At 43.6% G+C, this 26,249-nt stretch overlaps 1 protein-coding gene and 1 long non-coding RNA gene across 6 annotated transcripts in view; both read right to left on the bottom strand.

The window, feature by feature from the left end:
• LOC135905979 (dual oxidase maturation factor 1-like) overlaps positions 1-26,249 on the bottom strand; it is a 248,988-nt gene that overhangs the window by 215,725 nt on the left and 7,014 nt on the right. Inside the window, exons 2-3 of one of the 4 annotated variants that reach the window (XM_065437128.2) lie at positions 13,367-13,434; positions 11,115-11,238 (exon numbers count right to left, since the gene is read on the bottom strand). The exons of 2 other annotated variants lie outside the window; for them this stretch is intronic. The gene's annotated coding sequence lies outside the window, so the exon portion shown is untranslated. The remainder of the gene's footprint in view (positions 1-11,114; positions 11,239-13,366; positions 13,435-26,249) is intronic. One more of the 4 variants, XM_065437127.2, reaches the window with a different exon arrangement.
• On the bottom strand, positions 16,661-24,535 carry LOC135906005 (uncharacterized). 2 transcript variants are annotated; one of them, XR_011514531.1, is made up of 4 exons: positions 23,283-24,535; positions 22,025-22,081; positions 20,778-20,967; positions 16,661-19,447 (listed from the first exon to the last, which is right to left on the bottom strand). It is a non-coding gene; the product is annotated as an uncharacterized lncRNA (long non-coding RNA). The 2 variants fall into 2 exon arrangements; XR_010565589.1 differs by lacking the exon at positions 23,283-24,535 and having other exon boundaries at positions 22,025-22,239.

Below are 26,249 nucleotides of genomic sequence, written 5' to 3'. Positions count from 1 at the left end.
ATCACCGGTATGTTTCAGAGAGGATTCCAGAAAATCATCATCATTGTCAACATCATCATCATCATCAAGCATCCACTGCAGGACGCACAGGCCTCTATGGGAGCAGAGCAAGGTCTTCCGAAGAGAACGGGCGTGACAGCAACGTGCGCCCACGGCACCCGTATGCTCCAGCGATAACAACAAATGCATACGTTCCAATATAACTTGGTGGTTTCTCCCCAGAGGCGGTACCGTACGCGTCGATTAAAACAAGTGCGAGTCGCTTAAACCAAGCACATAGGGCCAAGTCCGCCGACCGGTTGTCACGTGTCGGGCCAACATTTCGAGAGCGGCGAAGGGGAATGCTTGACTAAGAGCTGGCTTGCGATGGTAGCCTGCGTGGCTCCTTGTTGGTTCATGTTTACTTCATCCATGCAGACAGGAGCGGAAAACAGAATTTCGCTCCGCTGCAGAGCCTTCTTCCACGTTGCCTTGCAGGCATCATCACGCATCACTCACGCTTCTGCGAGAAGCGCTACCAAACCGTGATTTTTTTCTACACAAATGCGAAACAACAAGCGCACCTCTCTTTAGCGCTCGAAATGTGAGCGGAGCGGGCCTTACGACGCTCAATTGAAGCCGGGTACTGCAATGCGTAATGTCAAGAATAAGGTTGATGTCACAGGATTTGTTCAAGCAGTTCACAACGTAAATGTAGCTCTCTTCACCTAGTTGACCAAAACTTAGTTTTGTTGACTATGCGCAGCAGCAAACCTAGCGCCATATATGAGCCAGCACCGCCGGATGTGCTAACGCGCAAAAGCAGCGTCATCGCTGCCGTAACTGCCGATGGCTAGCCGAAGGCCTTGCTGCAACACCGCAGCGCCAGCGCTCTGCGTTCCTTTCTTTTTTCGCCGCATAAATTCAGGGACGAGTCACGTAGGAGGAGCATTCGTCACATCGTCCTACACAGCGTGCTTCTACTGCGCACCGTCTCTGTGCAAGATGGGATTCAAACTATAGTGGGGCTGTCCGAATAACCTGTTTTAGCCGGCTGTGCTGCAAAATACGGAATGTCCGAGGCAGCGGAGAGCATCGGAGCGCAAAGTTGCACCAAAAGCGAAACTGAACGACGTCACGAGCAGTAGTTTAATAGGCATCGTTGCAGGGCCACATAATGCAAGGAAACGTGAAGTTCGAAGGCTATGTGTAGCTCGGCATATTGAGAACAATCCTACGACTGACCTTGCGCGTACATCCAAAAGCATCATTCTGGTTCCAAAACCGTTCCTATCTTTTCTGCATTCGATGAGAATTTGTATAATTTGGATAAGTGCTTTGTATTTGAAATTACTTTTAAAACAATACAACACGACGACGACGACACAAATGCATAAAATATCCACATAGACGAACAGCAGCTCTTTTTTGCAGAACCCCTTATCTACGCAGAAGTGAACATGATTGAACAGCCAGGGAAGTGAAACGTAAGGACATCAGTGGACAACGTAGCGAAATATGTTAGTTTACATTGCATTATTTTATTTTTCTGCTTTTAATCGCAGGGGATGAAAAGACGATACGGAACAGAAATATATGCTACAAGGAAGGCACTAATTTGTATGTACGGAAGCATGCAATGCAGCCACGATAACCACCGTAATTTTCGGCGCTATAACCCTCTTCTGGAAGCATAGAACGCCCTTAAGAATTTCTCGCGGGCTTGTAATCAGATATGTTGTCCGGGTGCTTATTTTGTGCTTGTTGTTTACTGAAGAATAGTAGTTAAACATAGTGTAGCCCATTAAATAACATAGTGGTAAGACCCGTACGTCGCAGACAATTCAAATGAGTTTTTAGGCATCTAGGTTTCTCTGGGCTGGTTTTCTGCGCCTTAAGGTAGCCTAGCCTCCTACGGAGTTATCTGACTGAGCTATGTCGGATGCTCGGTTGCTATTGTCATTTTAGAGCGCAGCTCTTTGGCGTCCGTTCCTGGGTTTCGCGTCGTCGTCGGCGTTGTCGTCGGCCTCGTAACCAGCTCCGCCCCCCTTTCATCCCCCCAGCGCTAGCAGCGACCGACTGATACCGCTGGATGCCGCTGACGCCGCTAGAGAGTCAAGATAACGTGACTGCATAGAACACCGTCGCCGCCATGCAGAAAGAGGAGGAAAGGGTCCCCCCCCCCCTGTTCTTGTGTGGCGGATAGGGTGCTCTTCAGTTGCAGACGCGCCGGTTATTTCATGTAGGCCCCGGCACGTCGACGAATACGTGACCACCTTCCCACGGCTAGACCTGGTTCTTAGCGCTGCGGAAGCGAGGGTATCATATTGTTTGTGTCGGCATCGGCGGCGTTGTCCCTGAAACCAACTCCGCAGCTGGGGTTGACTCACTATCGGCGTCAGCGGCATCAGTCAGTCGCTGCTATCTCTTCCCTCCTCCCTTTATCGTGTTGTCCGCTTGCTGCGCGCGCTTCTGCCCCCATCGTTTGCCGCTGGGTGTACACGCCGCCCCCCTCCCCCCTCTTCCTGCGAGTCCCCGGTTGTCAAAGCGCCGGCTCGAACTTAATTCCTTTCTTCGCTCCTCCTCCAATGCAACCCCTGTGCGGTGGCAATCAGAGAGCCAGATCGGTGGCGGCGCATCTGTATATGTGCACCGCCCGAGCCGAAATTGCCGCTGCCGTTCGCCCTGTGCGGTGGCAATCAGAGAGCCAGATCGGTGGCGGCGGATCTGTATATGTGCACCGCCCGAGCCGAAATTGCCGCTGCCGTTCGCCACTGCGAAATTATCTGCCAGTTCTTTCTGAGCCATGAGCGAGACGACCGATGGAAGTCCTCCGTCTGCTGCTGCTGCTGCTGCTGCTAAACGAGCTGCCAGAGCAGAGGCACAGCGCCGTCGCCGTCACAATCCAGAGGTGCGTGCCGCCGAAGCAGAAGCTTACCGTCGCCGCCGTCGAGATGATCCAGGAGTACGCGTCGCCGAAGCAGAGGCTAAGCGCCGCCGCCGAGAAGACCCTGCCGTTCGCGCCGCCGAAGCGGAGGCTCATCGCCGCCGTCGAGAGCAACCAGCAGTAAGCGAGGCTGAAGCAGAAGCTCATCGCCGCCGCCGAGAAGACCCTGCAGTTCGCGCCGCCGAAGCGGAGGCTCATCGCCGCCGTCGAGAGCAACCAGCAGTAAGCGAGGCTGAAGCAGAAGCTCATCGCCGCCGCCGAGAAGACCCTGCCGTTCGCACCGCCGAAGCGGAGTCTCATCGCCGCCGTCGAGAGCAACCAGCAGTGAGCGAGGCTGAAGCAGAAGCTCATCGCCGTCGCAGAGAAGACTCTACCGTTCGCGCGGCCGAGGCCGAGGCCAAACGCAAACAAAGGCTCGCAAACAGTCAGGGTGCAACAAATGCTTTCCGGCGACAGTTTACAGACAATCCGTTTGGAAGTGTGTGTTCAGTGTGTGATCGGCTCTGGTTCCAAAATGACGTGAAACCGCTTCCGGATACGTGCCGTGAGAATCTCCGGTGTGCGTTTCCCAACTCGGACTTGTGTCAATTCAGACTGTGTTCTTCATGCATGCAATCTGTGCGGAAAGGTGACATTCCTCATTTTTCGACAACAAACGGTTACAAATATCCCTCGAGGCCAGCGCACCTTCCACAACTTAATGCGATGAGTGTAAGACTCGTCAATCTATCGAAAAGGTGAAACAGCTTAATTGCTGCGCTCAAATTTCGCATTAGGAAGTAACGTAATCGTCGGTAATTTTTTAGTTCAGCTTTCAAATCATTTTTTAAGGAAGTCAGCCGCCACTGGAAATTAGTCTTTCTGTATAACAGGGGCCCTTTTGCTTTTGCTGGTTGCCTCTCTTAACTTCTTCCGGTGGTGTTTGATGGCTACTAATGCAGTGGGTCCGTCAGCAAGCTAGCGATGCCCCGTGCTAACGTTCCACGCTTCTTCCTATAGCAGTTCCTCGGACTTTGCAGCTTGCAGCTTTTGGAGCCATCCAGCTTTCGCGCCCCGTGCGCAGAATCTGTCGCCAATTTAAGTCCAGGCGCAAAACTTCCGCTCTACGGGAGTGCTTCACATTACCGGATCACTCACAGCACATCGCGGTCCACGCAATTCGTACATGGCCGCCGGCTATATCTGCAAGCACTGTGGCACTCACTCAGTCATCTAAACATCGGAGCCACCCCTGTGCATTCTGCGCATGCGTGAAATTCTGTTATTAAGTTACGCCCGAGGAAGGCGCCCTTCAGTGGGCTTGGCAGCAAGCTAGCGATATCCCGTGCTAACGTTCCACGCCTCTTCCTTGTACAGGTAACGAACTCTTATTGCCTTTACGCAAAGCCTTGTAGCCACCATGCACTCTGTGCTGCCGGGCCCACGGCGCTTTTGTTCAATTGTGTGTGACTGTCCGCATAGCTGTTAAAGCTTCTCATGCTAGCTGGTGATATCGAATCTAACCCTGGCCCCGACAAAGAGATTGTTAATGTTTTGAAAGAACTGCAATTGGGGCAGACGGTAATGCTAGAACAAATAAAGTCTATTGAAAAAAAAACTAGTTGATCATAATAAAACGTTCAGTGAAATTATAGCACGGCTAGACACAATTGAAACAGCCTGTGCTGGTATCGACGACAAGTTCATTGAATTGGGCAAATTTCCTTACATAAGCACCGAAAATACGGCACAGATAGCTGTACTGTCTGCCGGGATAAACGATGCCGAAAATAGTTCTAGAAGAAATAACCTTGTTTTTTATAGCATCGCTGATAAACTAAAAGAATAATGGTCTGATTTTGAGAAAATCATTATTACGCATTGTAAGCAATATTTAGATGAATAAATAGAACCGCGTGATATTGAGCGTCCACATCGCATTGGGTCTTTCCAAACGGGAAAATGCAGGCCTGTAATTGTTAGGTTCATTCATTTTAAAAGCAAATATCTTGTCCTTTCTTCGGTTCGGAAGTTCAAAGATACGTGCTATGCCGTTGCAACAAGATCTCGCCCCAAGCACGTGAATTGGCCAGAAACGCCTCATCGAGTTTGGAAGGGCCAGTAAACTTCGGTACAAGTTGCGACATGAAAAGCTGTTCCTAGGTGAAAAAACCTAATACTTAGACCACACTTTTAACGAGGTCATTGAGGAACGTCACCAGCCATCATTGAGGTAAATTTTTACACCGCACCCACAGAACGGTCGGCCTTTATAATTCCTGCTAGCTAACATTCGAAGTGTTGTTCCCAAGCGTGAAGCACTGTACAGTATAATAGGCTCATCTTCTTGCGATGTCTTACTTCTAACAGAAACATGGCTTAACACATCAATCGATGATACCGAAATTCTCCTTTACCTCTCGAACTTTGACATTTTTCGGAAAGATAGACCCGATAACTGACGCGGTGGGGGTGTATTAATCGTCACTAAGCGGAACCTACATTGTTCACTTGTAAACATCTCTTCACAACTGCAAATGATTTGGATTCGATGCATTGCTACACACCCGCACATTCTGATTGGTATTTGCTATCGGCCTCCTTGTACCGACAGTTATTTAAGGTCTTCCCTTCATGAAGCCTTAAATACATTAACAAAAACATATCCTAACAGTCCTGCCCTTCTGTTCGGCGATTTCAATTTTGCAACCATTGATTGGTCTGATCCTGCCTCTAAATCATCTAAAAGCAGCCCCGGTAGCGATTTCTTAAACACGTGTGTAACATTCAGCTTAACGCAGCTCGTCACTGACTCAACATGCTTTACAGCTCACTCGTCCAATGTGTTAGATCTTGTATTAACAACTAACCCTGATAACTTTACCCCTGTCACCTTATGGCGCGATTTGAGCGACCACATGACAGTACATATTTAGTTTCATTGCAGCGTACTAAAGAAGCAAAAATCGAAAAATACTTACACTCTATGATAAAGGGGATTATGTCAGCATGAATTGAGAATTCTCGGAGTACTTCGATACGTTTGTCTTTAACTTTCCACTAAATTCTCCGCAGTCGAACTGGCTGCTTTTAAAAATAGAGATGCATCGCCTTATACGTCTTTACATCCGCACCATTACAACAACAGAAAGAACATCACCATGATTTAATGTATCTCTCAAACGACTAAATAATAAGATAAAACGGCTGTTTAGATCAGCCAAACGATCTAATTCTTCTTTCACCTGGCGGAATTATTAGACAGTAGAGAAAGAATATAACAAGTTCACCTCTCAAACGAAACGCAAGTTTCTTTCTGCCACTTTACCAGCTATGCTACAAACTAACGTGAAGCGATTTTGGAAAACTAATAATCCTAATCAACGGAATGAGATCTCACTTAGCAATAGCTCCGAACTTCTGATCCCTGAGACTGAGGTTGCAGAACTTCTTAACACAACATTTAGTTCGGTTTTTACTAATAAATTACCTCACGGCTTGCCCGATCCAAAATACTTCTCATATCCTCTCATGCAAAATGTCACATTCGATCCCGTCGGCATCGTCAAAGTAATTGAATCATTGAAGAACTCGTCTTCTACAGCAGTACACGGTATCTATGCCAAAGTGCTGAAAATACTAAACATGTGTATAGCCTTTTTTATCACTCATATTCCAGGAATCACTAAACAGTTCTTCAATTCCACATGACTGGCAGGTCGGCAAGGTCATCCCAGTCTTCAAGAAAGGAAGCCGATCATCACGAAGTAACTACAGCCCTATTTCCATAACAAGCGTGTCCTATAAAATAATGGAACATGTTTTATACTCGCATATTGCTAACTTCCTCACATCCTTCAAATTTTTTCACTCAAGTCAACATGGTTTCCGCAAAAATCATTCCTGTGACACTCAACTTGCTCTTGCCTTGCACGACTTACATTTAAACCAAAATCGCAATATCCCGACTGACACAATATTTTTAGATTTTGAAAAAGCGTTCGATATGGTCCTTCATGGTCGTCTCTTAACAAAGTTATGCCGTCTTAAAATTCATCCTTGTGTTCTAAGCTGGATTTGAGGGTATTTAGCTAACCGTCAGCAGTTCGTATGCGCTAACTCACACTCTTCATCCTTAACACCCGTGCTTTCAGGCGTACCTCAGGGTACCGTACTTGGTCCCCTCCTTTTCTTTATATGCATCAACGACCTGCCTTGTAATATTTCTTCTCATATCCAACTGTTCGCAGATGATTGTGTGGATTACCGAGAAGTTACTAACCCCACCAACCATTTGGCACTACAAAATGACCTATCGCGCATACAAAACTGGTGTAACACTTGGCTGATGTCAATAAATGTGGCTAAAACCGTGTTAATGTCTATTTATCGTTGTCGTAATAACGACATGCCTAATTATAGCATCAATAACACGCAGATTGCAACAACTGATTCATTCAAATACCTTGGCGTGTATATCTCGCGTGACTTAACTTGGACCGGTCATGTTAACCACATACTAAATTCTGCTAATTATACCCTCGGTTATCTACGCCATAACATTTGCATCGCTCCTCCCTCCATTAAACAACTTGCTTTTCTAACCTTTGTGAGGCCCAAGCTGGAGTATTCGGATGCTATTTTTGACCCCCACCACAATGACTTTATCAACGCCCTCGAGTCGGTTCAGATCCGCGCGACACGATTTATTCTGTCAACTTATTCGTACAATTCAAGCATCTCAGCACTAAACGCCCAAATAAACTTACCCGCTCTAGTCTCACGTCGTAGAATGGCACGTCTTAACCTCTTTCATACATTTTTTCATTCTTTGCCTTTCGACAACCCGTAGATAAAAAGAGCACATCGCATTTCCCTCACCAGTTTCTCTAAGGCAGTATATCCCCCAAAAGCCCATAACATGACTTTTCCGCAATCATTTTTTCTGCGCATAAAACGAGACTGGAATGGCCTGCCCGCCGAAGTTGCCACTATCATCGACCCACTTGCACTCAAGCGACTCATCGATAATATCCCTTTGTAACTTGTAGTAACTTTCTTTGTCACTAACCCCCCACTCCCTCATCTAATGTCTCAACAAGAGACTTTTGAGGGAATAAATAAATAAATGAATAAATAAATAAATGCCACTCAGTACCTACTTGCCCCAAATAAGCGTTATTCATGCGGCGCCTCGCAGCACGGGTTGCTGGGGCTGGAAGATCGTTAGGGCCAGCAGCACGGCTTAATAATACATTTGAATTGTTCCGTCCCACTTGAAAATCACAACAATAAATTTCCGTCTGTCGTATATTGAGATGTTGCTCCTGTCGTTCTGTTGTCTGGCGTTGTGTTGTCTGACGTTCTGTTGTCTGTAGTGTGACGTCCTGTAGACGAAAGTTCTGTTGTTCTTGATCAATATCAAATTAGAAATTGACAGATACCTCTATAAGGCTATATAAATTTGTTAGTACAAAAAAATAAAAATATAAAAGCAAAAACAACTTCGTCGCCGTGGATTCGAACTTGGGACCGGAGGATTCGGAGCCCAGCATCTTACCACGACATCCTGCCGAACATGTCTCTAAGTGTACATTTTGGCTATGACAACAGTAATCTCTGTTTGCGTTGATGTTTACATATTAATTTTAAGAGCCAAGATGCGACAGTTCACCGCATCTACTGCCGCATCTCTAGAAGTGCCGAAGTGTTGTTACCATCGACAGGTACATTGTGGAGTGCTAAAACATCAATTTTGTTGTAGGATTTAAACAAGAAATAAGAAATTGAGAAATAGGAAACGGTGACTGATGACACTGTTAGGGTTGTTACTACTAATTTCGACAGTTGTCTCTCGCTCTTTGGACTTTTGAGCGCGCATATAATTCAGGTGTTCAATGCAAAATAGCTACATAAACATACGTGGATGAGTGTTCATTCTGACAGCATACTGGCTTGTCACGGCAGCGCTGTACCATAATAATGAGACCTGAGCGAGACAACTTTTCACGCAATTTTGTGGAACAACGCAAAACTTCTTTTTCGCTAAGCTTATGAAATATTTCCGGGTAATTGATTAATGTGTCAGCGTAACGGCACATGCAAGTTCACAGGCCTGTGCGCCCCATCTTACCAAATAAAACAAAACACATACGCAGCCATTCCAGCAGATGGCATGATTTTGATGAGCAGCCCATAGCCCATTTTCAGGACGCCGGTAGGCCTTTGCTGGTGCCTAGTCGTCACGGCAAAATTATAACAATTGGACACGTCGACATAAACACCATGCAGTGTCGGTGCTATCAGCGTTGCCGTCTTCAGAGAAGCACGATTGAGTACCACGCAAGAGAAAAGTACAGTGTATACCACCGACGCGAAACTGACATAGAATTTTAAAGCGTCGCGAAGGAAAGCGCTTCTGTCACGGCGTCAGAACTATATGTCACTGCGACAAAAAAAAAGTGAAATATGTGAAATATTTCTAACGCCACGTCAGGAAATGTGTAGTCCCGACAGATAGTTCTTGTAGCGTCGTAAGAGTCTCTGTTGCGATAGAAATGTGTTGCTGCGACTTCATAAACTCTTGTTGTCACCACAGAACGTTTATGTTGCGACATCATAACTCTTGGCTGTCGCGACCGAATGTTACTGTTGCGACGCCAGAATTGTTGTCGTAACGTCACAGTCGCTGTCACGATAGAAAGCTGTTGTTGCCACTACAAAACCCTTGCGGTCGCGACAGAACGTTTCTGTGGCGACTTCAGAAAGTTTCGTCGTCGCGACAAAATCTTTCTGTTGCGACTACAGAATTTCTGTCGTAACGTCAGAATCGCTGTCGCTATAAAAAGCTGTCGTCACGACTTCAGAACTCTTGTTGTTGCGACAGAACGTTTGTGTTGCGACTTAAGAACTCTTGGTATTCGCGACAGAATGTTTGTGTTGCAACATCAGAATTTCTGTCCTAACGTCAGAAATATCTGTCGCAACTACAGAAACGTCAGGTATTTCTGTCGTAGAACAGAAATTTGTGTAGTTGCCAGAGGAATTCTTATTGTCTTTTTAAACTGGGATCTCTAGCTAGATGACTGGGAGGGGGGGGGGGAGGGGGTGGCATGGAGCAGAAAAATAACACCAGGCCTCTACTCTGAAGGTAGTAAGCTCGAATACTCCTCCAGTACACTACATTTTCAGTCTTGGAGTGGCGCCTGGAACACCGGCAAAAAAAAAATGATGCCTATCCCACGCATTGTGAAAATCGATGTATGCAAAGCCTTCTATGCTGTTTGCTTTGATTGACGATAATTAGCGGCTATGCTGAACAGAACAGTGGTGAGCCGATGTTCAACGTTAACTTGCGTGCACAACTGATGTTTGTCTGCGTCGTACACAGAACATACAGGGGGAAGTGTTTGCTTCAGGCGCTGTAGTCCGCCATACCTCACAACCTCTGCGAGAGTTTAGCATATGCGAATGCCTCACAAGGCAAATCGCATCGTGGCAGAAGTTTTAAACTTTAATTGAGGTATGGGAGTCTATGTGCCAAAACTACAAACGGACAATAAGGCGCGCCGTAGTGGCGGACTCAGGGTTAATTTCGCTCAGCGGTGTTCTTTAACGTGCCCCAAAGTCTAATTTCACGAGCTTTCTTTTATTTCTCCCCCTTCGAAATGCGGCTGCCAGGGTAGGAATCAAACCTGCTACCTCTAGCAACGCCCATGGCCGCAAAGATACCGCGGCGGGCTAAGAAGTGTTGATTTGACGTGTGACCGGCTCCGCAGTGTCTAGACGACGCTACGGTGCGCTTTGATGCGCGCCTCCTTCTGCACGCCCTGCGTAAGTTGTCCGCTTGATAAAGTTGCATGGCGTTTATTTTTCAGAGATATCAGAAACATACCATACCGTATCTTGAACTTAAATTGATCCTGTTTGCCTCCAACCACTGTAATGGTTATAGAAGAAGCGTTTCACTGCCTTGCATGTATACACAAGCCCTGAACCACCCCCCGAAGCAGTGTACCATGTACCAGTAGCAGCAGCAGCAGTTAGAGAGTCGCAGAAAGAGGCAAATAAAGCTTCGCCTTAAAAAATGACGAATGCCAGTAGGCCCATACTAGTTTTGGTGCAAACAAATTAAGAAGGGCCATTTACCAACACGCCCACACAGCCACATTATTGAGCGCATTAGGCTTAAACAGAGACGTTCCCTCACCAGAACAGGAATTGGACTCTCTGGAGCAGTACTCGGCCACTACCTCTTTCCTGACTCCTATAATTAACCCAGGGCCCTCAGTCTGCAGCGGCTGCGGAGCACCTGACAAAGGTGGCGGTCAGACCTGCGACACGACATAGGATGTTGATATTCTCCGGATCCGGACAGGCTTCCACTGGAAACTAAACTTGGGAACGTTCCACACACGAACTCTCTCGAGTAAAGCAAGCTTACTTGGTCTCTCTTCGGAATTATAAGGCAATGCATGGGATATTATTGGCCTTAGTGAGGCTAGCAGAACTGATGAGGCTTATACAGTGCCCATTAACCACCACGTCCTCTGCTACAGATGACTTCTCGGTAAGATACAATACGCGGTAGGATTTCTAATTCACAAGGACAGAGCCGGCAACATCGAATAATTCTACAGCATTAATGTGAGGGTAGCAGTTCGCAATAAAGCTGAACAGGAGATATACAATAAAGGTAGTACAAGCCTCCGCTCCAATCTACAGTCACGATGTTGAAGAAATAGAACCATTTTATGAAGATGTTAAATCAGCGACAAGAAAAGTGCAAACTCAGTATACTGTAGTCATGGTAGACTTCAATGCAAAAGTGGGGAATAAGCAGGCTGGTGAACAGCAATTGGCAACTACGCCACCGATTCTAGTAACCTTAGAGGAGAGATGTTGGTAGAATTCGTGGAATGGAATAGCTCAGAACAATCTATACCTTTCGCAAGAAGCGTTGCAACAGGAAGTAAACCTGGAAAAGCCCTAATTGAGAAACGTGAAAGGAAATAGATTTCATAATCGCTGCCGAAACTCGCTATACCTGCATAGGGCAGGACGTAGAAGTGTCAGATAGGGTAAAAGAGAAAGAGTAAAATTAGTCAACAAGAAACAGGACAACCTAGATGTAGTAAGGGTAATAGCCAACCAATTCCGAGTGGTACTTCCAAATACGCAGCTATAGAAAAGAGAGATGAACATGACATAGAGGCCATGAATGGAACCGTAACAAGGCTGATTTCAGAAGCAGCAACTGAAGTTTGTGGTAAGGCTTTGTTGTAAGATTTCGTTGGCCCAGTTAATGGAAAAGTATTCTTAATCGTGGTAGACGCGTACAGAAACTGGGCTGAGATCGAAGTCATGTCATCCTTGAAGGCTACAGCTGTCGTCACCAGCTTAAGGAAGATGTTTGTGCACACTAAGAAAAAAAAAGAATATCTCTTATTACTCTTTTCGAAGACTCTGGACTCGTCACGTATATGACACACTTTGTGGGAGACACCCGAACTCTCTTTCGGCAGAGAGTCCCGAGACTATCTGTGCTCGATACAAGGTGTTTACCTGACTCCACACACAATAGTCATGCATACTATGTTGTAGTAGTAGCCTATACCCTCTCAACAGGGTCACAAGACTAGTGCTGAGGGAGTCCGTTAACAATTCTAGATGAGTCAGATGACTCCAGCAGTGTGTGTCAAGTTACCCTTAGTGCGTGGTGCCGGTCTCTTGCAAATAAAGTAAAGTAACTAATTCATGTATGTCGTTTCACTCTTGGATGGCAGTGTCGAGCCGCTTTTCAATATGTGTCAACAACTCTTGCTGTAAATACCAACAACTACGGCTAATTCTCAAGAAGACTACTGTGATAAGACAACATAGGATAACAAAGAATCCACAGTAAACTTGCCAAAAAGCACATGACAGGTTAGCAAGAAAAAGTTCATATTTCATCAATCTTTGTTATTGTCTTCTGGAAAATTCAAATGTATCAGTCAGCACAGAATCACTATGAAAGCAAGACAGTTCTCATTACTAATAAACTGGAATCAACAGCCAACCAAGCAAAACAGTCTTAAATAAGTATCCAATATGTAGCCTGCAGCTGCATATGCATGACACTGCAATGCCACTCAGAACCATAATGAGACCCCAAAATATTATGTAACTCTTGTAGAAGTTCAATTCATCACCTCACAAGTCTCTTATAAGTCAAAAGATTTATAAGTTCAACCTATTTCCATATTCTAAACGACTTAACTTACGACTTAACATTCTAAGCAAGTAAGCTACAGATAACAAGAAAGGATGCATTTATGTACAAAGGAGACCCAGATAATGAAGTGCAATAAAAACAATATTCCGACTTAGATTACATAATCTATGCATTATACTATGCTTGCTGAAAACAACTGGTTGGCAATTGATAATCCAATCTAACAGTAAAAGCAGCTGTCTTACCTTATGGTACTCTTGTTGGCACTTTTTCCCACACAATTTCTGCGTGTTAGCGTGAGATGAAAATTGATCTGAAAAACAAGACATTAAAAAGTTGTGCATCAATTTTATTGTCATACAACATGCAACAGTGTATAAAAACTTCATAACTGACAAAATTACAAAAATAAATACAGCAACACTTATAGTGATGATTCATTTATGTTGAGAAACATACTTTTGCCAGACTAAGTATAATAGCTGACACAGACAATTCCACAGGTAGAAATAACTGCTAATACAAAACTTTCCATAATGCAAACACGTTGACAAAATAAGTAGCACAGGTAGGTGTATTTTGTTACGGCAAAGATAGCGCATGAATGATGAGGACAAGGGAAGAAGCAGAACACATAAACAAACTATACCCAGCTGCATTCACGCAGCTGTAACAATGCACGTAGTGCACAAAGATCCAAAAGAAACAAAGAGGAAGATGTGAGGAAGACTTCTTTTACTCATCACAAGTCATCCTGTAAGAGCACATTATGCACATCGCTGTAATCTATCCTCAGGACATACATGAATAATTTACATTAGGTGCAACATTTACAAATCACTCATACAATGTTCTTGTGATTTCCCTTATTCCAACCTTTAACTTAGCAAGCATGACTGAGTTACGTAAAGCCTCCCTACGGCTAGGCACATATACAGAAAGAAGTGTTTCTATAAACACTGGAGGTCACGGATGGATGACTGACACATACCTCTTTTAATTCTTTTGGCTTTGTCATTATGATTATCTACAACACTAGTCTTTTTTAGAGTGAAACACGTCCAGATAATACACTGTGGGCAACCAAGTGTGAATACCTGTTCTCGATTTCTACCTTTCTCTGGTGTCCTAAGGTAACAATGGCGCAAAGGATTGTTTTCCCAATGTATGCGTTCCCACACAACAGGAGCAGATGATAAGCCACATTAATGGTGCGTGAAATAAAACATCTATGCTTAACTTTACACTGCCCCTCCAATCTGGAGTGATTTTTTGTTTGCTTTCTTGTGTACACTAGCACAGGTGCAACGTAGTCCCCTTGGTGCCCAAAGCAACTCTCACACCACAACAGGACGTGAATTTTTTTTTCTAAGCGAAACTGTGGTTATGGGGGACAACTGCGAACTTACATTTTTCCTTTGTATCCTAATTATGTTGTTGACCTGTAACTTTAACCACTTTACTACATTTCTGCAGGTGCACACAGGCCATTGCACCAATGCTAGGTTACGAAAACACCACTGCAGGGTAGAAAGCAAGAACAGATATTTATAACTTGGGTGCCCACTGTGCACTGCGTGGATATTTTTCAATGAACGATAAGACTACTTGGTAGATAAACACATAAAACATAAGAGAATTACACTCGAAGCCTACCAAATTAGTAACGGGGTATATTATATGCAAATTAAATTTCATGATTCCCAGTGATGACGAAACAGTTTTTGAGAGTATGTGCGAAGGCAACCAAGTCACTCATGCTCACAAAAGCAACAAAATAAAAACAAGCAAGATTACAAGAACTTCGAACTTGTGACCTAAAGTAAGACACCTCACATGACTGATTTATGTATTTAGAGAGCATAAATTACACCTAGGACATATTCTGCTTGTACAAGATGACAAACAATGAGTTGCTGTTGCTTTCTCTCTGGGGCATTTGACTCTTCTGAACACATGCACATTGTATGGCACAGCTGCGTGCATGTAGCTGGGCATAGTTGTGAGTCAGCATCAATCTGTTTTTATAGTCCTGCACTATTATCGTTATAATTTACAATTAGCAAACAGCCTAACTATCGGGTTGATCAGCTGTATTTTAAACAAAACATACTGACAGATTTTCCTGTTCCTTGCTAACATAAAGAGGCGGGTACATCATTTCAGATTTCAAGAAACAGTTGTGCAACAGAACAAATGCTGAAGACAGAAAGTCTACAATGACCAGTACCTTAATTATTAATTGCCATGTACTAGCTCTTTCTGTAAATGAATACCTCTATTACCAAAAATTCTAGTCTGAAAAAATAATTGGAAAATATTTACAAAAGTAACAGAGATTAGAACTGCATCATAATTGCAAATTTCTTCTTAAACAAGATCACAATAATTGAAGTTTTATTAATTTCAGCAAAATGGCTGACATCCCATTATTGAGGCTAGTGAGTGCTGAAAGTATTCTTAGTTTGTAGGAGTCCTCAGACTGACAGCTCTGAAATATTTGCCGCCATACTTGGTGGAGCATGCTTTGCTGTTTCAGATATTACTTTGCCACAAAGCCTTTTGTAAACCTTGTCGGTCAATTCTGTGTGGAAGATAAACCTATTTGATCATTGCTTTTTTGGGTTTTGTATCTCAGAACTGGTGCTAGTCTGAGTTCTTACAAACTAAACGTTATTGAGTACTGTAATTATAAAGCCTGCCACTGCTATAAATTTCTGTTAGCGAAAATTGTCGCATTGTCATGAAGCAGTTATGTTCAATTTTTAGCGGCAGTCACTCCTGAAACACTCAGTACAAAACACAAAACAAAGATATGGAGTCAAAATGTAAATGGCGAACAAATTTATAGTCGATTCTGCATTTCACAGAACTGTTCTTTTTTTCTCTTGGTGTGCCAATACCAATTGCACATTCACAAACGTTTTAGTATTGCACTTCTAGCAAATGCAGGAAAATTCAGTGTTTAACAGCAGGCTCTGGGAAGACAGCACAGAGTCGCTTCGACAAAAGGACTTGCCTTCAACTTTGCGTCGCTATGTTGTAGGTCACTATAGCAAGGGGCATGTTTTGCTGATTGAATATTACTCGAAACAATTTTATTATTTGTACTAGAGGTGTGAAAACAGAGCAAATTGTAGAGTTCTTCATGCAGATTTCATATATGTCATTAGTATCTTTTTAGCTGCTTCTTGAGGTATGTCCTACACAAGGGGAAAATACAGTGATCTTTGCGGGAACTTTCTTGCGTACTAAATTTTCACAAAAAGCAGTGTGCTGTAACTAACTCAGCTCTTTGTAGACTCCAAAGTGCTGATATCTATTCAAATGACATGTTAGGTTACTAGAAGTATGCAAGATTAGTAGGCAGGCAGACAGGCCTGCCTACTAATCTTGCATACTTCTCATCCTATTGTGCAAAAAAAAATTATTGAATATACTTCAATAATTTTTTTTCACTATAGCATGAAAATAACCTTATGCACTTATAGTTGTACTATACTAACGAAATTTGACATATGTACTCTTCAAGATATGCAGAATGCTGATATCTAATTGAAATTGCAATCTAAAATTATTTAAAGTGGCCTAATATTTTTTGTATAGTTCCAGTATTTGTACAAGTCGTTTATATAGGTACCACCACTTTGCACTATACAACTAGCTAAATAAGATACAGCATGAAGCTATTTCTGAAAATTTTATACACAAGGGAGTGCCCACAAAAATATATTGCCACTGTGTAGGACCATAACTAAAAAACAGCAGCTACACAAAAATCAATGACAATTCAAATCTAATAAAACACTTTATGAATGACGCCATATTCAAATCTCTAGCACAAATATACAAAGAAGTTGTTTCGAGGAGTATTTCCCCTTAAGAAGTGGGTGTCTGTGTATTCTACCAAAGTGTTAGAAAATGCCTTCAGGCATACCATGGGGAGTTTTATAAATAGCACAAGCACGCATCTGCCTAAAAAGCCCCACGCACTGCTTGCATTCCTTAACATTGAGAGCGCAAAAGCAAAAACAGCCTATTACCGTATCTACTCGCATAATGATCACACTCGCTAATGATCGCACCCCTAAATTTTGTTGTCAAAATTCGATTTTTTTATTTCCCGTGTAATGAGTGCACCCCGAACTTGCCGCAGTGATATGTCATGTGCCAAGTCTAGCTAATAATGATCGCGCTTACCATCTGTCGACTGCTATGCGAACGACTCTTCAAGACAAACCAAGTGGTCTGCACGCACCAAACATTCTTAAGCAGATACTCCATTTCATTCCTTTCATAACTTTTCGCACTTCTATGACAAAAAAGCTACAACCAAACTTGCCTTTATTATGTGTAGGCTTTATAATGGTTGTGGTCAACGAAAACAACAAAAAAGGCGCCTTTCGTATCTTGGCTGCACTCGTGGGCACGCAACAAATCATGAGCGGCGACGATAGCAGCCACGTTTACACTGATACGATAGAAGTGTACCCTATTCATAGGCCGACATTTGTAACACAGCTAAGATATTCGCCCACCCTTACCGGAAACATGCCATATTAGGATAGTTGTGAAGACAAATGCCGCAGTTTCCGCAGCATACCCGTCATATGTTCCTGTGTCACTGGCAGCTAAGGGCGCCCATCTGTTTCTCTCCCCTCAAAGTGGAGATGGCTATGTTATTTCCGCAAACTTGCTGATATTATTCATTACTGACACAGAAGAAACTGTTTGAAGCCACGTAATGTACTCACGAGAAGAAAAAAAAATCGCATTTGGCGCCTTCGGCTTGCTCTGCCGGCCACCATTTTTTTTGTGTGTCGCGCACTACATACAGCGGCAGCCGCCTATTTGTTGACCTGTTGTCATCCCGTAGCAAATGCCCGATGAAATCGTTTTTTTCTTTTTGCGGGAAATTTAACCCGCGTAATGATCGCACCCCTGACATTGAGACAATTTTTTTTTACAAAAAAGTGCGATCATTATGCGAGTAAATAGGGTAGCACACTTAATTTTTAGCCTGTAAAGTGGTTGTATACAAATGGGGTCAGCCAACTCTAGAGCGACAATAAACAAATATTTGTTCTTGCAATAACGAAACCAGTCATATAATATGTCCGCACAAATTTGGAAATGAATGCACAAAGAACCTTGCTGATTGTCACATTAGTGTCCTAAACAAGATCTTTTGATGTTTATAATTCCTAGTTTAATTCACTTTCTGTAGTAAATGGGCTCTGACCTAGAATACTCAGTGTAGGAGACTAACCCAGACCTGGAAGCCAATATTTAAATCTCAAATACATTCATCTCATGACCACGTCACTGCTATGTCATCAGAAGCGTGCATCCATGGACATATAGTCTGCAAAATAATTTTTACATGATCTGTACTGTTACTCTTGCACTAATAAATTAGGAAATGCATTTTCTATTTAAAGCAATGCTGTAAACCTTTGTGTTTGAGAAATGCAATACTCAAGAGTGTAACACAACCAATGTGTGCATGAAACCTATGATGCCTTTGACATTCGTCAGTGTGGGAAATAGGCACTGAGAAATGCCAAGGGCATCATAGCTTTGGTGGCTCAAACCTTGTATGCTAATATTACTGGTATCTTGGCAGTGAAAGGAAGTCACATTATTATCAGACTTATGAGGGGAACTCATGTTTCTCTAGTTTAATATTCTTTTTTGTGCTCCTATATTCTTGACTTTTCCAAAAATAATGGGTGTTTGAAATAAGTACTCTATATTGTTCAAATTTTTCCTGCACCAGAGCCCACGTTAGGTTACATTTCTTGAACACTTTGCAGCGCTGTAGATTATCAAAAGGAAAAAAAATGCCCCAAGTTTGCATTTTAGCCTTCTGTATAAGAATTATGAACCTATCAATTACATGCACAAGTACAAAAGAACTACGAAAAACTAGGCATAAAGACAGACATACATAATAATAGCAGCAAACGATGGTGACAATTCTAATAGAAACTAACCAGTAAAAACTAGGTACTAAAAAGACATGAAATATAATAACACAAGTATTTGCTAAGAACTTGAAGAGACAAATAGAATGTCTTTTCAAATCACTCCAGCCCAACATTCATCTTCGCAGGTCATGCTGTTCGGATAGATGGCAGCTGAGGTACAGCTGTGAAATAGGCGGAACATGTAGAGGGGTCACCAAAGGTTGCACGCTGGTTGCACAGCAGGTTGCCTTGATCTCCGGACTCACTCGACACTCATGCGTTGAGCCTGGTTATACGTCGTTTGCAAGAGGCGGGGCCCGAGTGTGTGGCATGGCTTGGGTAAAATTTCGAGGCAACCTGAAAAACATGGATCCATATCTATAAGCACCAAAATATTCTTCACCATACGGCAAACCTGAAGTTTACCATCGGCACATAGCAGATAATGAAAACAGACACAGGTCACCAGACTCGAGGTATACAAATGTGCAAAAGTGTAAATGAATGTGAAGAACTGCTTATAGGATGGAATGTTTCATTTTGCCTTTTGTAGATCAATAATAGTATCTTAAGATAAAGTCAAGTGTACATGGCCCTCCATAAACAATATTAAATTATGGGGTGTTACATGCCAAAACCACTTTCTGATTAGGAGTTATTGGAGGACTCCGGAAAGTTCGACCACCTGGGGTTCTTTAATGTGCACCTAAATCTAAGTACACGGGTGTTTTCGCATTTCGCCCCCATCGAAATGCGGCCGCCATGGGCCGGGGTTTGATCCCGCGACCTCGTGCTCAGCAGCCCAACACCACAGCCACTGAGCAACCACAGCGGGTATGGCCCTCCCCTATTTGTGTAAGTAGGCTATTCCATGCGAGCTGTCCCAACCTGGCACACGACCACTTGAAATTTCTTTTTGAAAAACTGGAGGCCCTTCAATATAGGACAAATGTTAATTTCAAGAAATACTTAAAAAGTTTTTTACTGGCGCAAGCACTAAGTCAGATCTTGTGTAAAGCACCAAACTATGCGTCATAAAAGGCATAGCCGAAAAATTGGTTCCTTCATTAAGAGGGCCAAATTTTTCAGGACAATAAAGAGAGGCCTTACACCAAAAATTTAACTGCTTATTAGCCACGGCTCAGTTTATTATGCGTCAATAAAAATGGGCAAAATAGCTTATTAACTTTATTTTTATAGAACTAGCTTACAGCAAAAGCTGTAAATTTCTGTAATCCACGTGTTTAGGACTTGTGCTGTGTGCAAAAGCTGGTTTCAGGAAGATCAATTATGCAGCAGTGCACAGAGATGAGGATGAACTAGGAAAAAAAAGTCAGTTTTGGTTTAAGTTTATCGGCATACTTACTATTGAGGCAGTCCTAGTAAACTTATGCCCAATACCATGTTAAAGTACACTGTATTGTTTTTAAATTGCTAAAGCTTTATCAAAGCAGTTTTTGTGTTAAGCAAGAAAAAAATTGTACAAGTGGTCTCCTACTAGTTTCAAAATTTGCATCGCGTTTCGTCTAATCCACATAGCCTCTTGGCGGCTAAGACAAAATACATGGACTTGAGCATTCCTGCACTGACAGCAGGCAGTCTAAACTGCTTTGAAGTTAATTCTTTCATTGCTGAGTGGCTACATGCCACTTCACTCAAAAGTCGCCACTAAATTACATGTATTTACCTTAATCTTTCTGTCGGCTTCTAGCCTGCTTGGCATCATCACGAAGGCTGCCAACTCCCTAGTGGACGTAGTCAGGACACGGTGGTGGCAGGACACAGTGGCAGGAGCCGCCAAAGGCTTCAACTCCCTAGTAAACGTAGTCAGGACACGGTGGTGGTAGGATGCAGGGGCGGGAGCCACCAGAGTGTACCTGCAGCAAATTTGCACAAATGCTCTTAGTCCTACCATGTCACAATTTACAAGAAAAATTCTGCTGTCTGTGTTACATGGATACCAAAACAAATAAATGTAAACAGTTGGGTCCTACAACACAACTAGAATGTCGACGAAGAAGAAATGATACTTATGCTTATGAAAATCCAAGCAATGAAAAAAAAAGAATGTGCATACGATTTGTGCATAGAAGCTCAGTGGAAAGCTGAGCTCATAACATCAAGTGATCTGCTAGTCAACTGCAAACCTCTTAAAATGTCATTGTATATTTTTTACACGCACTACGTTAAGCTGCATTAAAACAAGTTCAACATCTCTAAAGATAAGTAAATCACTAAGCTAATTCAAGTTATCAATTCCAGTGGTCGTTAATGCAACAAAGTGCAAGCTCTGAATGAAGCTGGCCAAACTGGGTAGTGACAAATAACAATTTGGTTCTCTACATCCTGTTTTTCTGGCTTTCACTGTAGCATTAAAACACACGAGAATTTCACATTCCTGACATTTCTCCTTGCTAATTCTTATTCCATAATGCATAATACTTCAGCAAGAGCAATAATGCTGTCTTTTAATCGTAAATAGTGATGGAACAATAAATGTTACTGGAGCCAATGCTTTGACAAAAAAACTTATCTCCTTCTCTCTGCCGAAACATTAGTTGCAGCGATGCTCCTTGTTCTACAGCTCTTCATCATTTCAAGTCTCTGTCTTCCTGTGTACCTCTGTACTTTCAATGTTGTATCAATGAAATTGTAATGACGGAGAATTAGTAAATGTAGCTGATGAAGAACTTGGGCTTGTTGGTAGATAACGACAGAGTAACTGCGCAACATTGAGATACGGACAAAGGAGGCTTATGTGTGTCGTCTCCTCCAGCCATGTCTCTCCTTTAGACAATTACTCTATTTCGCTATCTCTATCTCGCCATTACCCTTTGCACAATGCTGAAATGACACAAAAAGACACAAAAATTACAACAAATAGCATCATATGCTAATGAGACGTGTGAAAGTGCCTGCTACAATCTGTCTCACCCATAACGTGCTGGATAAGATGGCGTCTTCTTCTGGATGTTGCCATTTCTTGAGTACCTAAAATAAAGTACATTTAAAATGACAAAAATACACAGAAAAACAGCAGTAGCAGGGGAGATAATGCATTGTTTAGCAAAAGAAAGTAAAGTAATCTCTGATACACCACAGATGAAATTTCCATTATTAAAGTAGTAGAAAAATACACTACACGTCATTTCATTCAATGCTGTGAGCGTTTCTTGCGACAAGAAAAAAAGGTATTTCTGCATGAAAACAGTAAAATAATCATAACCTTCTACTTTTAAAAAACACGCGGCAGCGACTAAGCCAACTGCAGCTGTATATACTTAAAATTGTTATATGCACATTACGATAGCCAAGACAGGAAAAACTGGTTCATATGCAGCTCACCGGGAGGTACAACTTTGCAATCAACTCATTTCTGCTTGCCAAATATCTGCGCTAACATAAGACTACAAATAAAAAGACCCTCTTTTTCATAAAACACCGGACTCAAAATAGAAAATCCAGTAGGAATACCACACATTCTCTACATAACACAGCCAGGTTTTGTAAGCCTAGTAGCATTTACTATATAAAGATTGCAGCAAATTCATGATTTTAAATATTGACAACCGTGAAAATAAAGATTACATAAAAATAATAATATTATACATCGGCTTATATTGTGAGCTTATGCGTTTCCGACTTACAGCCAAATCCACATTAAATTTGTTCTGTTTCAGCGCTTTTAAAACGTTGTGTCTGTTCGCTCGTGCATGCAGCAGCCTTACCGCTACGAAAATATCTGTGCTGCCACATCGCCTGACACTGCCATACAGCGTTGTAGCGTTCTCATTATTCGCAGTAATATACCTAAAGCGCTAGTAAATCTTCAAAATACACAAGCTGTTTTGTCCACAACCTGTCTTCGCCAGCGAAAGTCAACTGCTGCTAGTATTATATCTACACTTCAAGTTACGCAGTACTTGATATTCTACGGATATTTCGATGCAACAGGCCACTCGTCATTGGAGTCGTTAAGAACGGTGTTAATCTATGGCAGTACAGCTTTGCTATAATTTCAGATGCTCTCCTGAGGCTTCCGTCTGCCAGTAGTATTTTCGCATACCTACGCGTACGCATGCCTATGAAACGTTTGTGAACTGCCAAGAGAAACGTGGCGCAAAATGTAGCCGTACCGAAAAGGCCGAGTACGCGCCGTTTGTAAACTACGAACAAAAGCTGATATGCTTACCTGAGAGGTTAAGAGAAACATGGCACAGGTCACACTTCGCTGGTAGTCGTTCGTACGCACTTGGTCGTCTCTGCGTTGCGATCTCCCATATCACAAGGAAAACGCAGTGCAAAACGCAACACTTCGGGCGCTTGTGACGGTCCGGCGAGCTCGATGTCGGCAAAGAGGAAATCGGCGACACGCCGCTGCTGGCGGCGGTCCTCCTCGTCGCAATCACACAGCACGGACAGAAGTTCCCACCGTAACTTGCCGCCACGCTTGGTTGCAGTTGCCCCTAACGCAGCGCTTTCAGAACCACTCCATAGAATAAAGTACCACTCGACGACGACAACGTACTCGGGCGCGATGCAACACAACTGAAAAATGGCGTCATGCTATTGACGGCTTCGGCTTTGGATAATTTTATCCGCAAAACTGAGCAATGCAGTTGCGCTGGTTTCGGTTTTCTTTTCTCGCGTTGAAACAAAAACTGTTCTGCTCAGTGATAATTTTACGTCACGTAAGTAATGTTCACGAATGAAACAGGCATGAATTTAACACGCGTCTTGAAATACCCGATACATTCACTTCGCAGAAGCAAAATTTGCTCGTCCGAGTGTGGTTACGTTTGAAATATCTATCGTTGGGCTGTCGGAGCCATCGTGGTCGGAGCGTACTCGAAGTGGGAAGACGCGGCGTAATTGTGCTTAATTCGCTTAGCTATAACGGTGCGGCTGCCCTTGATCTCTGTCGAGTGCAGTTTGCTCTGATGTAAGGTAGAACTATAAAGCCGCCGACGTTACTGAATAATCTAGTGCACCTGAAGCTGCCAGAACTCCGGTATTTCCTCCACAATTTCTTGCGACTGCGTTCTGCTGTCACCAAATGCGAGCGTTGTCATTTGGCGGAGATTTAGCAACAGATTTTCCAGAAATATCGTTCACCGCTGTATCACGACGTGGAGAAGCAGCGTTGTTGGTGCCTCGTAAAATTTTCTGTTCATTGCGAATTTTGCGATAGCAGTTATATCGACACAACCGTCGAAATATATCTGTCGGTGTTACCGTGAGCTTACGTATAAAATCGAGTGCGATAAGATCCTATCCCGCGCCGTTGGCTGTGCGCGTTAAAGGAAGTGTTCGAGGCTGGGCCGGGCTGGATGGGTGCCCCAAGTCAAGTATCTATATGAGGTCACGTGATAAAACACGCGCAAGCCGGGAGAGGGAGGCGCTAGTTTAGCGCGCTTCTCCTCCTCTGGCCGTTGATAGCCCGGTCTTGCGCCACCCTTGCTCTGTTTTGGAGATAATTTCCGATGGATGCAAAGCTGGGGGGGGGGGGGGCGCTCAGATAGCGCATTTTTTCGGAGACGCTTTGAACGAAGAGGCAGCAGAAGCGTTCGGTCCGCTCTGTTTGCGCCCTTCATCACGCCAACGCTGAGGCAGCGAGTGTTCGCGGTCATTGAGTGAGATCTGTTGATGTTTGCACGTGCGCGCGTGACCCAGTGCTTACGAAATTAAGGAGTAAGCGAATGTTTACTGCAGTTTATTCAGCCGATGAAACTACGAACCTTGGTTCGTGCAATAGTTCGTGCAGCGGTTCATGCAGCATTGGGGAGAAACTGCCATATTTTTGTTCTTATATTTCTAGCGGGTTCTAAAGCAGTGTTGAGTACGCTAATATTTGTTTCTGGTCGCGGAACGCAACGCACTGCGGTAGCCCAGTGGCTTTGGTGTTGCGCTGCTGAGCTCGAGGTGACGGGTCCAACCACAGCCGCGGCAGTCGCATTCCAACGGGGTCAGAATGCGAGAACGCGCGTATACCGTGCATTCCATACACGTTAAATAACCCCAGCTGCTGAAAATAAATCTGCAGCTTTCCATTACCGTGCGCCTCATAACAAGATCTTGATTTTGGAACTTAAATCTTCAAAATTCATTTTAAGGCGCGGAATTACACAAACAATCGACACTGCTGAGTGCGCCTACTGAACTTGTTATCTCGTTGCTGTGCTCTCTTTAGTAGCCAATACTTTTTTTTTTAACATTTACTTATGGTCAGAATCCAGTGTGACAAATCCAGGTCTTCCTTAGCATAGGAAACTACTTATCGCTTAAGCGTGTGAGGTATCAACAAACATGGTCAAGGAAAATCAGTATATAGAGTTCGAAGTAAATGCAGAACATGACAAGGATGAAAGAATGATACACTGCATTACAACCAGGACAGGAACCCGAGGGCCTGAATAAAACAGAAGAGGTTATCTGGTATTTTTTCTCCTGCATTAAAATCTTTCTCTCGCCAGACTCATCTCGAATATCAGAGGAATCGCGATATTCCACGACGACTCTTCACGTGCTATTGAGAGTCAAACGACCCATGCGCAAATGTTGACTCTTGTTTTCTGACTCTACTCGCGCAAAAGTGGGTCTACGGAAGAAAAAAGAGAGTCAAGTTGCCATGACTCACTTTTTACTCTCTTTTTTCTAGGAGTGTGACACACGGTGTGCCAGACGTTATCATTTCAGATAACGACACCGGATTCACTAGCTCGAAGTTCCAAACGTTCCTGAAGTGTAATGGTGTGCGTGCTATTTTCACTGCACCTTATAATCCCGCCAGTAATGGTAGGGAGGAGAGGATAGTACGACGCAGTGCAAGATTTCGCAGTTCCTGCTTAAACAGCACACGACGCCGGCATAATTAATGATCAGACGAAGACTGAGGACAGCCTTGGACAGACTTCATCCGGACCGGCAACACGCACCTGAACCGCAACGACCGGAGATTAAGAGGTTCCGTGTCGGTGACGCGGTCTATGTTAAAAAGTTTTTGTCCACGTCCAAGGCGGAAGGCGGCCAGGGTTGTGGCAGTCCGAGGCCGGATGTCGTACATGGTCCAGCTGGACAACGGCGAGTGCCATCGCAGGCACTGGAACCAGTTGAGGAGCGCCTGGACGAGGCTCGAAGCCAACCCAGTCACAAGTGCAGA

This window comes from Dermacentor albipictus, chromosome 1, assembly GCF_038994185.2.
Source record: "Dermacentor albipictus isolate Rhodes 1998 colony chromosome 1, USDA_Dalb.pri_finalv2, whole genome shotgun sequence".
Lineage (NCBI taxonomy): Eukaryota > Metazoa > Arthropoda > Arachnida > Ixodida > Ixodidae > Dermacentor > Dermacentor albipictus.
Note: the sequence above shows the minus strand (reverse complement) of the source record. Positions and strands in the feature narration are given on the sequence as shown.